The sequence below is a fragment of the Anser cygnoides genome, chromosome 23 (genome assembly GCF_040182565.1).
Source record: "Anser cygnoides isolate HZ-2024a breed goose chromosome 23, Taihu_goose_T2T_genome, whole genome shotgun sequence".
Lineage (NCBI taxonomy): Eukaryota > Metazoa > Chordata > Aves > Anseriformes > Anatidae > Anser > Anser cygnoides.
The window spans coordinates 7,345,011-7,368,270 of record NC_089895.1 but is presented as its reverse complement, the minus strand read 5'-3'; the positions used below and the strand labels follow the sequence as shown (position 1 = coordinate 7,368,270).

At 50.2% G+C, this 23,260-nt stretch overlaps 1 protein-coding gene across 7 annotated transcripts in view; it reads right to left on the bottom strand.

Annotated features, from left to right (window-relative positions):
* PRDM16 (PR/SET domain 16) overlaps nucleotides 1–23,260 on the bottom strand; it is a 314,214-nt gene that overhangs the window by 64,051 nt on the left and 226,903 nt on the right. The window contains exon 1 of one of the 7 annotated variants that reach the window (XM_048067493.2): nucleotides 10,198–10,836. The exons of the other annotated variants lie outside the window; for them this stretch is intronic. The gene's annotated coding sequence lies outside the window, so the exon portion shown is untranslated. Of the gene's footprint in view, nucleotides 1–10,197; nucleotides 10,837–23,260 lie in introns of those variants that run through there. 7 annotated transcript variants of the gene reach the window in all.

The following is a 23,260-nucleotide window of genomic DNA, read 5'->3' as shown; positions in this document are numbered from 1 at the left end:
GGACGGCAAGCATCAGGCATCTGCTCACCAAACCGGCCCCACGCAGCATGGGAACGTGCCTCTGCTGTTGGAATAAAGGACTGCATCAGCCCCCGCAGGCCGGGAGAGGGATCCCGCACCCTACCTGGGCCACTCCTTCCCACCTGCTAAGCAGGAAAATGTTTGCTCCTTGTACAGGGTTTGCTCGTTACTGGGGTTTGGGCATCGCCACCATGACTGCAGCACGTGAGCACCTCCCCAGAATGCTCGCAAAAAAATCCCACTCGTGTCAGTCAAACACGAGACAGGACGCAAGGCTAAGTGCCTGCAAAAAGAGAGCAGGATTTTTGTTAATGGGATGGGTGGGACAGAAAAGGACACTGCTTTCTCAAGTCGGCTCTCAGGCACTCTAACTGTGAGGATGGTTTCCCCTTCTTTCCAAAACTAACACCTTTCCTCCAGTGAAATACTGCTGGGAAAACATTTCAAAGACTTCAGGTATTAGAAAATCCACTTGAAAGTAATCTGAAAGTCTTCTTCATTAACAGAGACACTTTTTTGAGGCAGCTTCTTAGTCTGAAGCTATAAATCAGAGATTATAGCATGTAGGCTGCAAAAACTCCTTCAAACTGCAATAAAAATTACTAATTTAATGCTAAGTAGGAAGCACCGTGTCACATTTCCAAGCAGTTCTTTAGCACACAAAACCATTGAAACATATGGTGAAAACAAGAACGTTGTCTTCATTCCCTTTGCACATGCCCCCACAGTAAGCCCAAGCCACTCCACAAGCCTCGAAATGCCGTTGAAACAGTTTATTAAGACCTAATCCTACAGCCTTAAAAAAATCTAATAGTGCAGTATTTCCACGGTATAAATGATTTCTGTCTCTATCTGGCAGCCCCGTGAGTTCTCCAAGGATGAACATAAATTCAATTATACCAAATTAAATCTGAACACGCATAAGCCGCATAACATTTTAATTGGGGCTGTTCTTAACTTTTTTGGAAGAACTATACAACGGTGGAGCCTACCAGGATGATACGACACACATGCTTTTCTCCCTTGCGCTGCCTACTTTTATTAATTACTCTGGCAGAGACATATTTATATTGATGCTGTCAGTGTGTGAATAAAACCTCATGGACAAAAATGGTTTAATTAAAGCAGAAAAACGGGGTTTATGGGTGGTTAGCAAATCTGTTCTTCAAAGTCAGTAAAACTTTCATAAGTGATTAGATACAAATAAATCCTAGGAAAACGTTTGCACCAAACACGTCTCATATTATTGTAAAAAAGACCTAAGCAGGAGCACGAACCCAATAATCTGTTGGCTGGAACCCTCGAGGGTGATTTCTGTATGGCTCCAGCTCTCAATTCTTCTCTTTCACTCTGTTTGGATTAACAAAGCCACCTCTTCTGCCCCAAACCGCTCCGCTGCATCGCGAGAGCTTCAGAGGAGCAGCCAGGACAGGCGCACGAGCCTCACCCTCTGCTCGGGGAAGGCGGGGAGCCCGATGCTCTGAAGGCGCTCCCCCAGCGCTCCTGGATCTGTCCCTTCCCAGGGGAGCCTCCCAGCGGGATGGGGCTTCACCCATCCCGTGCTGGGGACGGCCGGCGGGCACCACTGAGCTCGCCATCCCTGGCATGGTTCTTGGGCAGGAAGGAGGCCGTCAGCGGCCACAGACGTGCTTGGAAATGCCTCTGGGGATGGCAGGAAGCTTGGCAGCGCCGTGCTGGGCACCTGTGGCCGGGTGGCCGAGCAGTGACCGCGCCGGGGAAGCCAGAGGTGCAGCGACGAGGAGGGTGCTGCAGACCCGCGGCCCTCCCGGGCACAACGCGCCCTTTGTGGACGGACAATCCTCCACAGAGACGGTGCTCCGGGCCAGGCTGCGCCATAGATGTAGATCTCACGTTCTAATCAATAAAAATAAATACCTGACCTCAAGGAAAAGATCCTTCGTTTGACACTCCCGGTCCGTCTTTATACTTCAAGCGCAGTTTTTACTGGCCGGGGTCCAGTTATCCTATGGTAATGTAACAGTCTTTTTCTTTATGCGAACAAAAGTCCTTTTCTAGTCCGAAGGGCCGCCGAGTTTATCCAAATACTCTCAGTTTCCTCCCAGCCCCCCCTGGAAGCGACCGGCTCCATCGGAGGACACTTGTCCCCCCGGCAGGACGCGGCGCAGGGCTCAGCCCCCCCCCGCCCCGCTCCCACCTGGCGGCACCGCGGGCAGAGCATCCGCGCACGGGGCAGCCCCGCCGCCCCCCGGCACGACCGATTGGAAACGCTAAATAGTCTTTTCCATGTTTCTACATCGGGTCTGATTTTGGCTAAGCCCGTCCAGTCTGTTAGCAGCTGCCAAGCGCATGAAGTAATGAGAAAGCATAGGGAGAGAAAGCTGACTTCATTCCAGCCGCGCTGCGGCTAACACACCCAGTATGTTCTGCGGCTGTCAGCACGTTGCTGAGGTGGACCTCATTAGCAAATCTGCCTTTAACGACCAGACGAGATGCATTCCTCCGGGCCACCTTCCCTCTGCTGCCAGCTAGCTCCAACCTGCTCATCCTCCCCTCGGCTCGGCAGCGGGCACCGCACGGCTGCTCCGCAACCGGGGCGTGCAAACGCTCCGCAGCCCTCGGGAGACACACGGCAGGGCTGGGAGGGCCTGGGCTGGGCTGCACGTGCCAAGAAAGAGGCAAGCAAACAGTGACAGCCTGGTATAAAGCACTAGGAACACGCTGAGGACTAGAAACGTGGTGCACAATGATAGCTGGAAGGATCTGGAGTTGCCCAGCCTTGGGATCGGGCGCTGGGATTTGGTAACAAGCTCCAGCTCAGACATTAGGGCACCATCTGACAGTCAGGAGAGCGATGCGGAAAGGAAAGAGCAGCTACAGAGATTGTGGAGTCTCTGTGAAGAAGAGGTCAGAGAAATATCTGCCCAAACAGCCTGGAGATCCTGTGCTGGCTGGGAGAGGGACCGGTGGCTTCTAGAGACGCTGTGATTAAATACACGGAGGTAAATAAATCAGCCGGGCCGCCTGCTTTGAATGAACAAGAACTGATTAAACTAGGGCTTTCACAGGACCCAGAGTCATTTTCAATGGGGGAAAATCCTAAGCCACAACACTGAGTGCACGGGGTCCCTCCGGACACAGCAGAGGACACCGCGGGAGGCACCGGCCGGCACCGAGAGCCCAGGGCACGGGAACGCGCCTCCTGCTCCCGTCCCCGCTCCTGACCCAAAACCCAGCCGAGTTCGGGGAGAAGAGGACAGAAAAGTGCAAAACTGCCCCTCAGAGCCCTGCAGCGACTCAAACACAAAATCGAGGCTGTGTGACCTGCGCCAGCAGCCCGATAACACAAAGCCGTGCGCTTTCATGCGCCCCGCTCACCTCTGGCACCGCCGCACGCGGCTCCCGGGCACTTACTGGGCAAACACTGCGAGGAGAGGGGAGAGTATCCAGGGGGAGTATTTAGGGGAAAGTATTCAGGGGAAATCCTGCCTCATACTGAATCAGCACAGGGACACAACGTCTCCAACCCCTCCAAATAACCACATTGCCCCGCGACGAATGTTAAAAATACTCCTCTTTCGGAGCGTCGCTTCATTTCTGCAAGTCTTATTCACGCGATGAAACGAAATTTTCAGCAGATAAACGTCCATAAATCTCTCTGCCTTATTACACCGACTGCTGGCTAACAGAAACGAGCCCGGCTTCTCCCTGGAGCATGCGCTGCCTTTCTGACAAGGGGTTTGCAATAACACGCACAAGAACATAGCTGGGCCCGGCGCTGCAATTTCCATGGGGCCGAGTGCCACAGGTGCACTAATATAGGCATTAGTGAATGATTAGGCCTCATAAAATATATGAATGCTGTTTCTTTAAGAAGCCATAAAATTTTATTGAGGAAAAAATCCATGTGTAAGGCTTTTGGTTCGTTTCATGCGGTCATTCAGAATTTCACTCATTTCTGACAGGACTATGATAATTAAAACTGTGGCCTGGGTCTGGTTTCTATAAAGTCCATCTGGCCTTCCGCGATGGAGAGTTTTGGAAGTATGTAATTGCCTGGGCAGCAAATAACTATTTTGCCATCCGCAGTAGTTTAATTTTGTCCCTGCAGCAGGGGAGCTAAGTCAGAGGGGCAAAAGATCATTAACGTATGGAGCCAGAAAGAGGGGCTCCCCGAGCAGGCTGCTGGCCCGTATTTGTTGAAATGCTTGACACCAACGGGCCCCATTAATGCACGGGTTAGATACAATCTGTGGAAAAGGGTCTATTATAAAGGGATTATTTGGAAGTGTTCTGTAGGTGGGGGTGGGTGTGATTGAAGGACTTAAAACTGTTACATTAACCCTTAGGGCACTCCGAGCAGTAACAAACCTGGCATTAAAGGGCTGGTGTTTGTCACGATTTCTTCACTTCCCTCCTTCTCCGCCACAAGGTCAAAGAGATTAAAAACATCCATAATGTGCTCTTCTGTGCTATAAAGATGAAGCTCGTTTTCTGCCCGCTTTATGGCTGCGGCAGCTCCCCTGCCTCCCTGCTCTCACCCCGAACGGGATCATTAAAAAACAAACCAAATCCCCCAAGAAAGACGACGGCAACGACATACACGCGCGTGCTTATGTACGCTTATACGCTGAGATAGAAGCAAGCCAACAGAGAGCCAGCACAGATGGAGTGGTGACAGAAGAGGCTCCGGAGCTCTGCTTAAACACCCCAAACACGGCTGTCGGTACCGAGCCTGGCTGGGAACCAAGCGGGGACGTGGGGACGGGAGCAGAGCTCCTCTGCTGGTGTCTGCAGGGCCCTGCCGCCGTCCTGAGCCGCACAGCCCGTGTCCCCTTCCTCCGGGTGGTACCCAGAAACGCACAGATGAGCAAGAAGCTTCTTAGAAGCCCTTAGGCTTTTACAAGCTTCACAGAAGTCCGTTTAAATACAGATTGCTTAATTTACATCTTAAACAAGATGTACAAGATGTTTACATCTTGTGCAATTTCTTTGTTTCGCCAGTTTTGTCTCCCAGCGGAGACAAAAAGACCCTATCAGGCACCCTGCAAACGACGCCAAGTGATAAAAATCTGCACCACCTGATGTAGGCATGTCAACCACCATCCAGAATTGTTCACATATTCACGTTCTTCCAAAATATGTACGCATGCACTGACTAGCCTCGCTTTCCATCCAGTGTTTGGTCTTCTCTCCGTGCCCAGCACGTAGCAGGGCAGTTGAGACAAAGGACACCTGTATAGGGTTTCTTACGATGCAAACGGTATTTCTGTTATCAAGCTGCAGTGCACTGAACGCCATGTGAACAACCTGTCTGCTCTGTGTTCTGAACCCCACTGCTCTCACGTCAAATTTTTGGAAGGCTCTTATCTCCACAAATAGCTCTGCACACACTGTTGAGCTCAGCTATGCACTATTTACCCAGTGGTTTCTTTAACAACTTGGTCTTCTGCTTCCTTTTGCTTCTATTAAACAGCAAGTCCAACAAAAACATGTTTTTGTTTGGCCTGAGGATGAGGTACTGCTATGCCAACCATCTAAAAAGATGAGGAGATTCAGTGTCAAGTGAATCTGGACATTCTGAGTGCTTAGGAACCATAATCATGGGGTAAGAGGCAGAAAGCATCACAGAAAATAATGAAAAGATCATATGCAGCTATGCGTGAGAAAATACAGTATGTCTCAAGGTGGAAAACTCACGGCTCCTGTGGCAGGTGGGATGAAATCGTGGAAGACTTCCCCATCACCTCGAGACTCACACGTCCTCTGCATCACAGAAATCAGAGATGGAGGAGGAAAAGACCAGGAGAGAGGAGGAAAAGACCAGGCGAGGACACTCGCTCCGGGCACTGGGCAGACTCAATTTATGAGGAGCCTGAGCAAGGTCTTCTTCCTTTGGCTGCACCGTGTCAACGTGACAAATTATTTACACAAGTGTGCATAACAGGCATCTCAATGGCTCATCAATGGCAATCACCAGCTATTTCAAGTGCAATTTTCTCTAGAATAAATGACTTTTGTTTTGCTTTCTTTCCAAGGGTTCATTCATTTAATATGATCTTGTAAGATCCTCAAATCAATCACTTGATTCACAGCGTGTTTACAGCACTACTGAGAACCTGGTAAGGACGCCAGCAGTTGTGAGGGTGTCCTATTTCCTTCGAGACCGTACCACATTGATGCAGGAACCTCAGTCACTGGCTCTACTTCTCTGGGCAGCTCTGGAAACGCTGAGAGAAAACATGTGCTTATTAACTGCTCCCCAGATCCCACTTGAAAGAACAACAGCAGATATCACAGTGGAAAACACACTTTATAGAGAATTATTGGAACCGCAGCTCTTCCCATGCAGTAGAACGTCTGTTTTCCTTGGCATGCCCATCTTTGCTCACCGCAGCAATCTGACAGCATAAACTACATCAGAAATGTTCAACGTCAACAAATGGTTCTGCTTGGAAGACCAAGTAGGCTGATTAAAAAACATAAATTAGGAAAAAAAAAAAAGGCTTTAAAACCTTTCTCTTCCAGCACGTGAGCCCAGCGCACAAAGGTCCCTGCAGACCGAGCAGTTGCTAGAGCAGACCTCCTTACCGGCGAGCCACACTGAAGCCACAGACACAAGTTAGGTTTTACGTTTGCCATTTCAGAGCTGTGCCCAGCCTTGGAGATAACGGGTCCTGGATGATGCCAAGCAAAGTTTTTTTTATGTGTGCATTCAAGAGTTCGAAGTCTTTTTCTTGATAAGTTCAGATGTGGCGGTACTCTAAAACGCATGCTGCATGCTTAATTGAGAACATCCTTCATTAGACTTGTTGCTGCCTTTTTTTAGACAATACTAAAAACAGCTGGCTATAATCTTAATCAGCAAGCCAAAAGGTCTGAACGAGCACACCGTTACCATGTCAGCATCCCCTCTGCACAGCCGCTCAGAGAGGGGGCAGAATTATTTACCCCCACCAAAACAATGGCGTGCTTCTGCTGCAACAGTTCACAGACAGCATCCCTGAGCATTTTATTTTCCTGTGCCAAAGTCTACATGGAGATCACAGTTACAACAGTGCTATTCTTGGAAATCACATTAAAAACCATTTTCTTCTCCTAAAAATACTCTAGATCCATTAAACCTATGCATTTTCTGAATCAAAAGGAGTGAAATTCTGCTAAGCAAAGTTAAGCGCAAGATTGCCAAAAATGCTGAAAAGGTCTCTCAGAACTAAAAAAAGAAACAGAATAAAAGAAGCTGTGAAAGTTTATGAGGATAAACACTGATGACAGGTGGAGTAGAAGCTGAAATTTGAACTCTAAAGTAACTGCAAATAAAGATTTGTTACAGATGGTTTTAATATGACCTAACACTGGGATGCCAGCTACGGTATCACTTTTTCCTGTAGGCTGGACAAAACTAATAATGCAGTTACAGAAACATGTTTCAGGAGTACAGATACATAAGGAACAAATGGCCTCTAATATACATGTGTTATCCCCCTATGAGAGCCAGACAGGATCAATGAAATGTTGCTAAAGAGACACAAAGCTGGAGCAGGCACCCACGCGGATTTCAGCAGGTAACAGCACGCCAGCGCTGCGCACGCAGACCCGGCTGGAAAAGCATCGCCCTTCACACGTGTGTGCGGACGTGGGGGCGTGTGTGATGGACATGTTAGGTCCTGGCATGCGTTTAATGTGTGCCACCCATCTTTTCATCCTGAAAAATAATAATTCTCTGTTTTCTAAAGGCTGCATTTGGCAATTCCCCCCCCCCCCCCCTTCGCCTTTGCTAAAAGAAAGCGTAAGCCAGCAATATTAGCACTAGTGGCTCTAATTGTTCCACAATGACTTTTCAGAAGGGAACATCTGGCCATTTTTCAGCTATTAACAATTTTCTATTTTATTCAGGGCACCAAGAGTCCATTCCCTTCGAAACGGTTTGAATTGTGCGATATCCTCGCCGCTCTCTTGGCATGAATCATCGCGCGTGCCGTAAGTCAGTTTGCAGAAGAAAGAAATAAGGCAAAATCATATATAATTCCCCTTTTGTAAGGTCAAATTATCTCCCGTAACTGCTCGAACAATCGCACAAGTACAGCACGGTTTTGTTTCGCACGAACCCTGCCTGGTTCCCCTCATCAGGAGCACCGTTTGCTTTCTTAAAATACTGGAGCGACGCAAACCTGCGAACCCTCAGAAGGGTCTGGAGAGCACCAGGAGCAGAGCCCGGTGTTGCAACGAAGGGCAGAGACGTGCCGGAGAGGTGTGCAGTGCCACACCAAGCTCTTGCCGGAGCACCGGGGCCGGCAGGAGCCCGACCTGGAGCTCTGCGGAAGGTGGAGAGGAGCAGAGCGCCAAGGTCACGCAGTGAGCCCAAAGCGACGGGTACAAATGCGACATCTGACGACACGGGGCCCTTCTTCACACCCGTTGTGCTGCGGCAATTCTTAGCCAAGTGCACCCAGAAACTACCCCTGGGAAGAACACACTGAGACAGAAATGCCCAAAGCTTCTGGCGCCCTGTGCTTTACAGCCAGGGGCGTGCAGCCTTGGCTGGCCCGTTCCAACATCCCTGCAGCCACCCGTGCCGCAGGGGCAGGCTAAGGCTGTTCCCATACAGGAATTCGGCTGTGCACTGCTTACCGGGTGCTCTACCTGTTGTGCTCTGTCGTGTGGGGGACTGAAAGCTGACCGCCACTGCAGGCACGGCTACCCGAGCTGTGCCCACGGTCGCCCAAACCCTGCACGTCCAGCTTCTCTAGGAACTGCCCGTGGCCACCACGGAGGTGCCTTGCCCCAGCTCTCAGCGGTATCACTCGGAGGCGATGGGGAAAGGGAGGGACGATGCTCCTCTGATTTCCTCCGCAAATTCACTGCTCTGGCAGCTGGGCCCTCTCAGACAAGCAAACAGACCACATCTTCTCCGGGAGAGCTGTGAAGTTCTTGCCCTGAGCGCTGCCCTCTGCCCCCGTTTCTGGACTCTCCGCTTCGTTTCAAAAGCCAAACGCAGCTGAAAGACGCCTGGTTGCTACATCCCAGTCTAGACTTCAAGCGTCTAACACAGTTGGCAGTTTGAAGCCTTCTTGCCAAGATCAATGACGACAAACTACTGCTCCGCAGTTCTAGGAGGATTTTTCTTTCACAGCATGGGAAATATGAAACACCAGTCAGGGTAGGAAACGCTGCACTGTTACTGTTCTCGCAAGGATCGGCTGCCTTATTTGTCACTGTTGCTTCAATTGGGTTTTAGAGGAACAAATGCAAAAGCTATTAAATAAAGAAAAACTTTGCTGTATTTCCAGAAGTGCCAATTAGCCCGACGTTTTAAGCCATATTTATCAAAGACACAACAGAATGGGAAACAGAACGTTGAATCAGTCCCCTAGGTGCATAGGTGAAACCTGTAAGGGTCACGTTATCACGTCAGCCATGCCACCAAATTAATGCCGCCAGTGACACGCATAAAGGGAAGCCACCTTCCTTACTGCGCGCGCAGCAGCGCTCCCGGATGTTTTATTCCTACTGGTTTTAAGTATTCTTACGCCAGGCACAGAGCAAGGCGAGAGGAAGGTGAGGGAAGACCCGAGCCGTGTGTGCAGGGCAAGTGGAAGGCAGCTGTGCGCAGGGCAGGGAGCCTCGAGCCAAGCTCGCTCGGCCGCTGCAGCCCGGCTTGGCCTGGAAGGCTCCAAGGAGGGCACGGGAGCGCTGCCAGCGGCTGCTCGCACCGGGATCGGCTGCAGGCTCCCCCCTGCCACCTCTCCCACCACCGCTGTCGGTCGAAGCACACAGGGAGCCTTACCGGGACGGGCAGCGGGTCCTCCTGGTGTTGGCACAGCCCCTGCGCTGCCCTAGGAGCACCAGAGGCTGCCGAGCGCTCCCAGGGCCGCGCCGCACCGCGGGGCCTTCCTGCGCAGGAGGCGCGTGGCTCCCAGCGCCGAGAGGAGGCTCCAATAAATCCGACATGGGGAATAGTAAAATTTTACCACTCACCTTATGTAACTTTTATTTTACACTCGATTAAGTTTTATTGCCGACTCCAAAGAATAAAGGCATTCTTACTGCAGAGAATTAGAAACAGCCTGTTGGGGAGGGGAGGAAGGTGCGTTCTCATATTAGGGGTTGCATTCCCTGGCAGCTTAGAAACATCAAGAACAAACACAGTTTAAAATGTGCACGTCTAATTCACGGCTAACAGAGAAAGAGCCTTACCTTTCTCGTGACTTGTCAAGCAACCCCATGCTTTACTACCACGCTGGGCTCTGCGCTTCCCAGGATCAAATTCAAGTGATACTGGAGCAAGAAATCCCCAAGCTCTGTATGCACAATAACTCGGTACGACAGCGACTAGCTTGGCACTTACTGGTTTTTAATTGCAGCAGCAGCAGACCCAACAAAATATTTATTAAGAGCACCGAGGCAGATGCATCTGAACTACGTACCCCAGCAAACGACTTCCCAGGGATACGTGTTGGTAAGGAAGGAGGAAGCCACGCCTTGCTGCATTTCCTTTAACTCATTATGCTTGTTTTCTCAAAGTTTTTTGAATGTCCATCACCACCAGCCCCTTCTGAATACGCCGTTGTTTGTCCAAGTGGACAGTGCCCTGGGCCATCACGCCTGGCAAGTCAGGGGACCGCCTAATGCCTGGTTTTAATACGGGCCAAGTCCTTCCCCCCCGTTTAGTATGATTTTATACTGGGTGGACATATTTAGGGCCTGAATGGTTTGACAGTCATGATTAATACCCTGCATTAGGAGATTCCAGTGAAAGTATTCAGGAGCACGCTGTGCAGTTTGGTTCTCATCAGATGGTCAGGTCTACAGGCCTATTAAAAACAGCAGGAGAGCTGCAGACTTAATCACAGAGGCTGGGCCCATGGCGGGAGGAAGAGCGAGATAAAAAAAAAAAGAGAGAATGAATAGACTGATAGAGCAGAGGTGCCGAGAGCGCGGCTTCACGCACGCTCAAACCAGCAGCGGAGCTGGGAGAGGCTTTTATAAAATCCGTGCCCAAAAAGTCTCTTAAACACAAAACCTCTTCGCGAAGCCGAAGCAGGTACAGTTCACACGAAAACACCAAAGAGCTGAAGGTGAGAATTACTTATGGTCTAACAGCAAAAACCACAGCCCAGCAGCAGAACAGGTAACGCTCATGCTTGGTACGGCCGCGGGCCCTGGAGAGACGTGCTGGAGCTGTTTGAGGAGGGGAATCGGAGCCATGGAGCCACCCAGAGGAAGGCGCCAGGAGCAAGGTGTGAGCTCCGAGCACGGCTTAGCCCCGGGGGACTGGGCTGGGACCTCGGTTTTGTTCAGACCGGGAGGTGAGGGAGCACGGGGGGCGGTCGGTGGGTGCCGCCTCGCCTGGTGCTGGTCCTCCCTCACGCCTGGTGCTCCCCTTGGGCGAGCTTTTCCTCTCATCCCTTTCTCCGGAGTTCGGAGGTCTCAGTACTGGTGATCCTTGAAACACTGCACCACGCTCCCTGTGCTCCTGGCGGCTCTGGGAAGGGCTGGGGGTTACTGAAGAACTCAGCCTCCACCACAGGAGGAAACCAGCCCAGCCCCGTGGTGATGCCAAGCTGGTCTTACTGAAGAGCCTGGGGCTTCAGCAAGGGCTGGGTTTTTACTCCATTATTCAGAAAACAGTCCTACAGAATTGTTAAGGTTGGAAAAGACCTCTAAGACCGTACATCCCAGCCTCTTACAGAGCACTAAGTAGCAGATTGCGTGCCTGTCTCACCAGAAACATAACGCTTCCGAGGAAATAAAGCCATCGCCACCATTAAAGTCCCAGAGGCTCCTGCCACCTTCCCGGAGAAAACAAAGTAAAAATAACAATTTGGTGAATACTGGAAATATTTTTTCTTTAAATTTCCAACCATTTTTACTGATTTCTCCCCATGCTTTTTTTTTTTTTGTTGTTGTTGTTTGTTTAACCACACCAGTCTCCAGTTTTCCAGTTTGGCTTTTCACAAAACCAACTTTAAATCACAAAAACAATGTACGAATCCGCACTCAAATCTGGAAAAAGCACGCTGCATTCACGTGTGAATGGCCAATCAAAATGTGTTTGGTTTGTTTTTTTTTTTTTACAGTCACCCCAGCATGGAACAAAAACCCAAAGGCACACAGCTGAGACCATGTACATGTCCTATCAGCTGCCTTCATGGATCCGTACAGCTCGGGACATCCACCCAAAGCATAACCAGAGGATTTGATAAGAGAAATTGACAGCACATCGATCAGCGGACGAACGTTGCTTTTAGCACCGCTCCCAACGTGCACGAAGCTTGGAGGAATCTCTGACTTTTCTTTGCTGAAAAGGGGGAGCTCCAGCAACTTCTGCAGCGCCTGGAGGAAGACGAGGTCCCCGAGCCAGCCTCTGCCACCCGAGGAGAGCGAGGGCGAGCTCCTGCCACGCTTGGGGCGCTGCTGCGGGGCTGGAAGGGCCGCGGGCAGCAGAGGGCTTCGTGCGCTGGGGCCGCCACCTTCCAGCAGTGCTGAACTTGCTTTAGAAACCAAATCATCATTAAAAAGCCAACAACGTGCAAACGGCATATAACAAAGCCCCTGAGGTGTTCAAAGTCCGAAAATCCTCTTTTTTTTCCGAGTGTCTGAATAACAACAAACCCAAAACAATAATTAATTCTTCTCCAATGCACAGAACCAGTTCAGTAACAAGCGCTAAAAATACATCTGAACCTCAGAAACAAAAGAGGAGGCACGGAGCACTTTGAAAGTTTGCTCCAATAATTAAATAAATTAGACCTGGGCTTCTAAGCAGGGAAGGACAGAGAGTTCACTGCCAGCATGACGAGACGTTGCCAGGTCTCGGCTTGTTTACGATGAGAAAAAGGGGGAAAACCAGCAGATTTCGCAGATTTCCAAATTCCTAGCATTTTTTGTTACTATTACTGCTGATTCGGTGTCGCGGTGCTCTCAGCAGATGGGAAAGGGCCCCGCTGAGCCCCAGCACCGCCACCTCGGGTCCCGCTGCCTCCCCACGGCCGGGACCAGCCCCGGGAGCGGCGAGGACGAGCCCTGCTCTTCGGGAAGCATCCTCAGTTCGTGTGATCGGGAGCTCGAGCGTGACGGACGGCAAGAGAATACGGGGACGGGACGCCGAGCGCCCCGCTGCTATCTCGGCATTATTTGGATTTGCAGGTTATCAGTGGGGCAGCAACTTGGGCTCTGACCTCATTAACTAATGTGGCCACATCAGCACCTCTCCACGGCCCTTATCGCTCATCATGTGTCATAAAGCAGCCCGTTGACACCTCCTAGTGAATACCGGTTGTATCTTATCTCCTGCAGGGATAGGACCCTCGCTGGGAGACAGAGAGCATGTCTAGGAATGCGGCGAGGAGACAAGTTCACCAGCAGCAGCTGACAGGGGATGATTTCTCAAACAAACACCGAGTGGGAAATTAATGGGCTTGGGTTTGCCACTGACAACGCTGAGCAGAAATACATTAACTTCTGACTGCTATAATTTAGGAATTATTACTGCAGTTTCAGGCCGAAGCTTCTGGGACACTTCCAGCACTGCATCCAGAACAGAGCTGCTCTACTCCCCCGGCACCACCACCACAAGCGCAAGCCCAGTTTGTACCATTTACAGAAACACAGACTTATTCCTGGGCAGTGGAGTTCTCTTCTCCTATCTGAACACAGCAATGGTGTTTTCCTCATGTAAAAAATCTTTCTTTCGCATCTCACAAATCGGATACCAGTGGGAAAAAAGCAGCACACCCAACGTACGGCAGCTCCCCAACAGCTGCAGTGGAGATTAAAATGATGCCAGGATGTCCTACCTTGTTTTACCAAGTATTACTTTTCTAGAGATGGTTTTTAAAGGTGTGTTTCGCCGGGCAAATGGCACACTTAAGGGGCAGAAGCTGTGTTTGCTGTACTGAGGTCCAAGGAGCACTCGGCGTGGCAGGGAGAGAAGTGCAGGGATGGAGATGTTTCCAGTCTCCAGCACGTGTATTCAGAGTGATGGGGAACCTGCTACACGCTTTGCTTTGTGGTTAAAACACAAGACAGAGGGCACACATACTGTAAGTAACTCAAACGGACCTGTGAAATGGTATGGGGGAAAAAAAATGAAAGTGAGAAGGCATGGAAAAAAGTCCTGAGACTTAAATCAAAGTGAAACTAGCACAGCATACAGAGCTGGTGCCTACTGACTGCATCAGGAGTGCAAAGCAGACCAAAATAGGCAGCGGCCCCAGAAAAGACCAGGCCTCCTCCCAGAGCTCGCAGGAACAATGCCCCGCGTTCTTCGCTACCCGGCGCGCAGCTGGCGAGCCGCGCTGCTTGCAGCCATGAATAGGGAAGGCGATCCGCCGCTCAGGGCACCGGCCTGCCAGGACAAAAACCCAGGGCGAGTTCCCTGATGTGTCACCGCCCTTCTGTGCAACTTCGGGGAAGCTCCGTGGTTTTCTCCTTAAGGCCTCAGCTATAAGGTCGTGTCCATAATGATTTCTTTCTTCCATCTGGGCTCTGACTCGACCACGTGCTCGCAGCAGCGGTTCCTCCCCGGGCCCTCAACCTTCCTGGTGCCAGCGCACGAGGATCCTGACGGCATCTCAGAGCGCACCGCAACGCAATGGACAGACAGACAGACGCCGCCAAGTGTAAGCCACGGGCATGCAGTGTCTATGAGACCTCTCTCCCGGTTTTCCAAGGAGGTGAAGCTTTCGGAACCAGCAGCACATCACAGCGAGACCTGCAGCTCCCGCAGGGCTGCCTCGTGAGACGCAGAAAGCCTTCCCCCGGGCAGGGTGCTGCCTTGCCCCCCCGGCTCTGCGGGGAGCGCCGTGGCTCAGCGCCAGCTTTGTCCTTCATCCACTCCTTCCCCTCCATCACCTGCTACGTCCCTGCATCGTCCGCACCTGCTTCGCTGGACGCGACGGAGCTGGCAGGAGGGTGACGGGAGGACGCTGAGCCTGGGACCGCTGCGGCAGGCGGTACAAGCTGCGGTCCCCGTTCTGCAGGTTGGAAACGGAAAGCGCACAGATGTGAAGGTGCAGGGCTGGGGGACGTTCCTGCACGGAACCGCTGCGCCGCCGCGACGCACCTGGGACATGCAGAGTCGGTGCAAGCCCCGGACCACGTCATCGGCTTGCACAGACAAAAGCCAAATTTAGCTAAATGAATTTACCACTTAGAGTTAAAAACAAACAAACGGGCAAAAAAAAAAAAACAACACCTGAAATCTGGCGTTATGTTGTAAAACACGTCTAATGTGGCCTGATTTCTGTCCAGTACTGGAGGTGAGCTAAATACGTTCATCAGAAATGGTCACAGGATTGGACAGCTGAAGTCTCGTAGGGAGCATACTGTGTCCGTGGCTCTGCCGGTCAGGTACAATTTATCTTAAATGCCTAGGGAAGCTTTTCTTGCTTCTTTATGATCTGTGGAGTCCTAAAGTGTCATTTCCATCCCAACTCGGATGTTCCCTTCTTTCTAATTGTTTTCCTTTCTCTGCTGTTAGAAAAAGCACCTTGTTCTCAGCTATGTTTTTTATTTTGTACCTGATTTAACAGCAGAACTAGGAAAGTGCAGCTTGCGGGATCTAACGGCTGTAAAACTCCCGAGTCTGACAATTCAGTTCCCAGTGGCTACACTAGGAAAAAGCACTCGGTCCTCCATATTATTTTCTCATATCCAAAAACCGTTACTGAGTCTGGAGACTAAAAGATCCCCTACAATCAACACTGGGATAAAGCCTCTTCACTATGCCTTTTCCAGACTTAAAACCAGATCTTTTATTAAACCACATTAACCTAAACATCCTCCCTTTATTTCTCCCCTGCTGGGTAACACCATGTCAGAACATGAGCTGCCAGAAAAACTCAGTGTCCTGCTGAAAGCTGTAAAAGAGGCTGACTAAATGCACAGAACAGAAAACATAAACACATCGGGCTGACATATTTTGCGTGGATTAAACTGACCAGGAACATCATTATGACTTTTCTCAAACGGTATAAACAAAGCAAAACCTGATAAACATTTTCCATACCTAACACGCCAGGAAAAGTCGTTTCTGAAAACTCCAGCAAAATCACGCTGCTCTGAGGAGGTTCCACTTGAGCAGAAGTAGCTAAGTGTGCCACAAAGCCCACATTGTTTGGGATCCGCGCGCGCTCAATGCACCTTTGTGTACTCTAGAGGCAGCATTGTCTGAGGGATGCAGGCAGCAGCCAGGAGGTGACCCGGCTTTCCCAGCACCTCCAGGCATTTCGCTTCGCCCTTCCACATCTCAGCCTCGGTGGTGTTTTGGAAGGGGCCGCTCATCGCCACCCACCTCCTTCGGGCCGTGCCGTCACCGGCGGCTGCCGTCCTTGGAGTGCTCTGGGACGGCGAGGGATGCTGCGGGAGCACGTGGAAGCCTCGGCGGGTCGGTGCCACGGTGCCCCAAAACCCCCTGGTGCTGTACATTTGTCACGCTGAGCCTCGACTGCTTTGTGAGCTGTGTCAGCTCGCCTGGTCGCAGCAGGGCTGGCCCACCGCTGGCACCGACTGCCCCCAGGAAGAATCAGTGGGAGCTGCAGCACTGGGTTTTGGCCAGGCCTCCTCCGGGAAAACCCGAACCCCAAACGACATTTCACTTCACATCAAATGATTTGTTGTTTTTTTGGTTCCAATTCCTTCTTCTTTAAACTTTTCTTTTTACCCGGAAAGGAAAACAGAAGGGACCAGAAAAGAATATCTGGTCATAACTTTTGCGTGGCCATCGCATTTAACGCATTACCTCAACGCGGAGGAATTTTTCTTTTCCTTGTCACCTACATTACTGCCGAAGGTACGTGGGCTTCCCGGCCTTGGAAGGGTTATGGAATTTCTTTAAGTCATATTTCTCACATGATGTCAAATGTCTCCAGGGCCTACTACAGCCTCCTTGAGAAGCCAAAGTGCAGCACTACCCGACGGGGGGCGCGGAGCTGGGAGGCCGGGCGGGAGGCCACCTCGGCGAGGTTTCGGGAGGCTGTGCCCAGAGGCCTGGCTCTGCCCTTCCATGCACGGGGGGATGCCACCGCCCAGCCTCCCGGAGCAAGCCTGGATGTGGTCCCCCCCCCATACATGAACGTACGGCACTTTCCAGCCCTCAGTGAGGAACTGCCCGACTTGGCGAGGGGCAGCAGCACCCCGCGGCCTGCTGCACTCATCCGGAGCCATCACTCGCCGTGCACGTGCCCGCCCGTGCCGCCTTCCTTCAGCACGTCCCCTGCACTTGAATACCCAGACAAGGTGGATTCAACACCTTCTCCCAACAGGAGCTCAGCTTGCTTAGCTGATGACACTCCTTTGCCTATTTCATGCAAGGGTTCATTTTTTTCTACAGACCGTGCCAAAGAACGCGTCCCCTGTGAATGATGACATTCGGTTAATAATTTAGCACCACGCTGCCTGCCGAATTTTCTGAATCAAAATATGATCAATGGGAAAGCAGTTGGGTTATTGAGTTTCCTGTCAGTTTTGTTTCCTGAAGACATGGAAGAGAGTGCAAAGGATGCCTGCTGTGTAGAGCACGCTGCTGAAAAGTTACACTCGATCGATGCAAGTTTGCCAAAAATAATTATTCTCTCAGGGAATGTTCAGGACATTCTCTGAAACGCAGACCTCTTGGAGCTGGATCTTGGGAAGCGCAAGGACTTTTGCTTGTCTTGGCGTTTTCTTAGCACCAATAAACATCCATGCTTCATTAGCCTACTTTTAATTTTTATGTTTTTGATTGAAAAGGACGTGTCTGGAAGGTAGAATACGAAAAACCAAGTGAGCAAACATCGTGCTGACAGAAGCAGAAAGGCCCAGAACCTCTCCTTCTCTCTTCCAGATAAACTGACGGCACTCGGGCGGCTCTATCTGCAACAAGAGGAGCCCTGCTCGGGGTGCCCCCTTCGTGCCGCGTGTCTGTCAGCACCGAGCAGGAGCGCAGTCAGGCAGCAGCCCGGGGAAGGAGAAGGTGCACAGCTAGAGGTGAAGGCGGGCCTGCAGCACGCAGGCGAGCCCAGCACCGCAGCGATGCCTCCAGAACGCAGCGCGTCCTACCAGCAGGTGAACTGCTGAGCGACCTCTCACACAGAGATGGTCACGAATTCTAACACCGGCACCTCGGCCGAAGAGCAGACACCTTTTCCTCCTGCTTTCCTACGGACCAAAACACGACAAGATGTAGATCTCACTGGGTTGTTGTCTCTGAATCCTGTAATTGCCCGAACGAACACTCTGTCGTGCCGCTGAGTGTTCCTGAAGTGAGCAGGAATCGCCAAAAAAAGCCCTCCAGTAATGACAACACCAACCAGTACGGGAAAATGACCCCAAAACATGAGTCAGATTGTTTTCTCTCAAATATTCAGAGCTGGGGTTTGAATGCTCAGAAAGCTTCTGGTGCTTGCGTAAGACGGGATCTGCCTTCCTCCATTCCTGCTAAGTTCACTGTAACCTTGCAGGTGTGGGTTGATTCATTTTTTTTTTTTCCTTAAAGATTGATTACATGCTAAGCAGGGTTTCTTTAGCAAGCACTCACATCTCTAATTATTAGCACTGCCAACTTTCCCAACACAATGCTCAGTGTCAGATAAACGAAATCTGTTCCTGTCTGTTCTGTAACTGATATCAGCTCCATAGTGACAGTCCCTGACCTAAGGACCCCAGGCTTTGTGCGGTGCTACATCTTTACTCTGCCGAGAATGGGCTCCATACACATCCAAAACATCACCAGTATTAATTAAATCACAGATACCGTTATCACTCCGCTGTATAATGGGCTTTTCCCAAGCAACATCGAGTAGCCTCAGCAATGCTTTGCTACCGACAATGTTCATAATGTTAGATTTCCAGTAATTTCTTTCATCTTACCACAACCTATTCAAATTAGCGTCTATTACATTACAGCACTCGGAAACCTGTTAAAACCCTGTCTATACGCAGCACATACTTTACAGACATGTATGAAGATCCTTTTCTTAATGGAAAAAAAAAAAATAATTGTTAGGTACGTAAATATCAGCAGTCTGACTACAAAATGGATATTCTGGCCACTTGAGATATTCTGGCAATGTGGAAATTTGGGTAATGTCTGGCACAACAGACTCAAAATAACAGAATTTGGAGGTTTTAAGTGCATATAATGGACATAACAGTGTAACCACGGATCAGTGATACTTTTCTGAAGGGATACCTCAGCACAGCACAAACATCCAGTCCTGGGATTCCCTAAAGCCAGATGGAGCAGGGTGCCCATGGGAACAGGAGGCTTGTACGGGCTCTGCCGGGCTGTAGAGAAAATGGAGCAGAATCTGGGAATCCAGCTTCATTACGGGGTGACTTTTTTAAACACGACATCAGAATTAGGCACCTGTAGGAGCCTTTTGTGGCACAGGTACTACAGTTACTATAGTTAAGGGAGAATACCTTTACGAGTGAATTTTTAAAGTATGATGAATTTTTTTCAGTGCTGTCCAAATCTAGAGCAAATATCCAGAATGAAGACATTTCCTTCCAAAACTTCACAGCCAGGTCTCGCTGTCACAGCAGTGAGAGCTATCTGGCTTGCTTTCCACTGATGACTGCTATGTGAAGTTCGGTAATTACTCAGAAGAGGAGCAGCCAATGTCAGCCAACTCCATCTACCTCCTTCAGTGAGAGAGACTTATTTGGAGACAGAAAATGACTGCAAATGGGTAAACATTAATAATAAAAAAATAATGAAACGCAGCTCCCTTTCCTACCTCTGCTCCAAAAGCAAGAACGGTGAAAAAGAGAAGAAACTCAAACATAAAAATGCAGTAATAGGAAATGGGCTACGGTAAAGCCTTGTTCAGAGAGCCCAGCACCAGCAGAGCAGAGACACCTCGGTGTCTGTCAGTGGACACAGCCAGCAGCACGGCAATGCAATGCTAACAACCCCAAAAACATCAACTTTATGGTCAGCAAAGGAGCCTTTTGGGTAATTTTGACTTATCTTCTCACCTGGAGGGATTTAATGGAAAGAAAGGTTCACCTCACACACAAGTGACACATTCCAAAAAATCATTCTCTGGTCACTTGTAAGCCTCTATGTCATTCACTAATCTCTCAAGTATCTGGCATGAAAATAAAAAGCCTGAAATAATACTTTTGGCCAGCATTAGAGTCACTTGTGGGGTGGGGGGAGGACGATGAGCTAGTAAAGGTACAAAGAGACATAAATGCAGCAAACCGTAAAGAAAGCAAACACTTGACTAATTCAGAGTGTTAGCAGAGAGCCTGACCTCAGTAATTTACTTCAAAAAACTATTACTGGTTTTCTTCGTAGATGTTATTTATTTTAAACATCTAAACCGTGGTTAACTTAAATGTTTTTAAAAAAGAATCAATAAACCTGATTGAAATACAAAATGAAACAGAAGAAGAAATGGAAAAAGACGTGTGCCACTGCTCACTGTGACTTCTGATGCATGGAAACCAGAGCTGGGAGCTTCAGCGTCCTGTGTGTGTGCTGAATGTGAATGCGGGCACTGCTCAAGGGATGAGAACCCCAGAAGCAGGCTTCCTAAGACCAGAGTTCAGGCCTCTGTTGGCTGACGATAACACCCAGGGGTTTCTGTTCATGTACGGATTTGTCCACGAGCATGCAAAGCGCAGTGCTGTGCTTTCACTACGCTGGATCGCTCCTTTGCTGTCTGTGGGGCCTTCAAACTTCTTGAGTCTAGGCTCTCGAACGGACTCCTTCTCCCCTGCCCATCCTTCAAGGGTCGCTTTAGCAGAGGATCCCCGACACAGAGCAACTCCGTCTTGCTGGGATTCGCGATGGCTGCACCACCACTGCGGTTGGGAACCTCATGTGCCTGCTGAACTGGGCGGAGAGGCTCTGACCTGGGACTGATGGAGGGTCTCCAGGTGATCTGCTTCATTTCCACCGCTCGGCAATCCCAGGCACAGGGAAGCCAGAGGAACAGTTTGCAGGCACGAACAAAGCATCTTAGTTAAAGGCTAATGCTGTGCAGAACAAAGAATTCAGTGTTATTTCAGCACAGGCGTAACATTTCTGCTGGAATTCTACGGCCTAACCAGTTTGTGAGAGGAACCAGTCTGAGTTTGCCATTTCTCAAACACATCCCGAAGACGGAAAATACCTCCTGACTTTGAAGAAACTCGTTTCCCCTCTGCAGCCTGCTGAACACGGCTCGTTATGGAGGCACAACACCGCCCCCCAGAACAGCGACCCGTGCTCGCGGTCCCACGCTCACCCCGGCAGCAAGGCACGAAACCAGGAATGCTCTCTGGAACCAGAGACCCGAGTCCCAAGAGCTCTCCAAGAACATCTGAGAACAGAAGCTGCTGCTGTAGCTAAGAGTCGATTTTTAAATATTCAACATAAAACCGTATCTCTAATCAATATGAAAATATCTACTGCAGTGACTTCAATAGTGCTCCTGTTAATTATTTCATTGCTTTTACTGGTTTGATGAATTCCTGCATTTTCAGTCCTTCGGATTTCTGGATGGATCAGAGGCTGGGACAAAGCTGAGAGATGTTTGCCATTTTTTGGCAGGGAGCCGCCCAGGCAGGACGCCTTATTTTGCTTTGGTACAATCCGGAAGAGCTTGAGTCCAATAAAACTGAGTTATATTAGAGACGATTTGGAGTGAGATTAGAGCCTAACATAAAGGTTACTTCAGATGAGGCAGACGTTTAAGAATATTCTTTTAATCTTTAGCACTGATCTGCATTTCCCTTTTCTGAGAAGCACCTACTGTAAATAAGCAGCCAAATAACCTAACGTGACACATTCAGCAATGTGCATGGTTTTCCACTGGAATTTCCTCTTAGATTAACGTGTCCAAACTTAAAGGTTAAATTCCACAGGTCTGCAGAACTGCTAGGCTTCTCTGAAGACGCATTTGGTTTTGCTGTCGAATAATTTTTAAACAATTTGCTCATGCACGGTGATGTGACTGAGAAACCACCTTTCTCGCCGACAGGTTTTGAGTAAACCTGAAGGATCACTTTACATATTCAAAGGACTTGGCACAAACACGAGAATAATTTAGCCTAGGCGAGTTAATACGATCCTCAGACGTGTTCTCCACTTCTGAGGGGCGCCTGGATGTTGAACGCTTCTGCCACACGTCGGCTCGCAGCGGCAGCCACCAAAACGCCGCAGGCCGCGGCCCTGTCCCTCCGCCAGACGCGGGGAGCTGACACCGCGCTTCCCCGGCACTCGGTTTGTGGGCACCAGCCGTCCTCACGCTAACCAATAAAACTGGGGGGGAAAAAACAGCACCAAAAAACACAGGAGGTTTTGGGCTCCTCGGTGAAATCACAGAGAAACACCTGGGTCCTGACGAGTGGTGGTGTGGCAGTGCGAGGCTGCTGCCACCAAGAGCATCTCCCGCAAGGCCTCTGTCGCACTTCGACACGGACCCCAAGGCCTCTCGCAAAGTAGTGCCCTTGGGGAACCAAAAACATGGCCCAGGAAAGGCCAAAATTCAGGAGGACACTGAACCTTCTGGCCTTCACCTTGGCTTTGCTTGCCCTGGCCTCCTGGAGGCTGGAGCTCCACAGCCACGTAGGGAAAGGCCTCCGGCGCGTGGAGCACGCTGCACGCAGGCTTGGACAGCCCTCGAACGTCAGTCTGTGTGCTGCTGCCGAGGCACAAAGACTTCAAACCACAAGGCCACAGAATTTTGTGGCAAGAATGGCACAACACGGTGTTGAGACATGCTGTCCCTGTTCCCAAAGGGCCCTACAAACAGCGAGGCGTACCCGCAGCACGTGTTACTGCCTTGTCATGGGGGGGACTTCAGCAAAACCATTCCCTACCCAACGCTTCACAGTTTGTAGAGCCTCACATGTGCAGAGGCAGGAGCCCCTGCCCGGCTGCACAGTGACACCGGGTGCGTGGGGAGCCCCTGCGCAGCACGGGGCTGGGAGGGACAAGCAGTGCTGGAAGCCGGCGGGTAAAAACATCTTCCACTGAACTAGGTTTGTGCTGCAGCTTTTTAACTTACTGGGAGGTCTGCGGGGCTGTCATTTGCTTATTTTTCCACTCCAGATAGGTCACTGTGACTGGTGCGATAGGCACAGGGGGAAATACAACAAACACTTCCTGACACATCCAGAACTCCGGCTCCGAAGCTCCCCGCACAAACCTGAGTTACTTTTAAAAATAAATGAAATAAATATATTTGCCCTTCATGGGTGACGAGAAACTGTATTAATGTTGATTACTAGTAAGCACCTTTGTTTTCTGGCCTCAACCATTCCCACTACTGGTGGTGTA